Source organism: Aplysia californica, unplaced genomic scaffold (assembly GCF_000002075.1).
Source record: "Aplysia californica isolate F4 #8 unplaced genomic scaffold, AplCal3.0 scaffold00113, whole genome shotgun sequence".
Classification (NCBI taxonomy): Eukaryota; Metazoa; Mollusca; class Gastropoda; order Aplysiida; family Aplysiidae; genus Aplysia; species Aplysia californica.
The window spans coordinates 1,269,869-1,270,124 of record NW_004797383.1 but is presented as its reverse complement, the minus strand read 5'-3'; positions in this window follow the sequence as shown (position 1 = coordinate 1,270,124).

Below are 256 nucleotides of genomic sequence, written 5' to 3'. Positions count from 1 at the left end.
CAACGTCGGGCCCTTGACGGGATTCGAACCCACGACCTTACGGTTGCGAGTCCGAGAGCCTAACCACTAGGCCACCGACGCCACAATACTAAACAGTGATGATTTTTCTTAACTCACGGTGAGCCACAGCAGTTTGAGAAGAGTTGCCTTTGTTTTCCATCTCTTTGTTCTTAGTTAAATTCTTGTTGATGGTGGGGACGAAGCCGATTCACCTCCAAATTTCCTCTAATTAGTTTTCATGTGATGACAAAGTTGC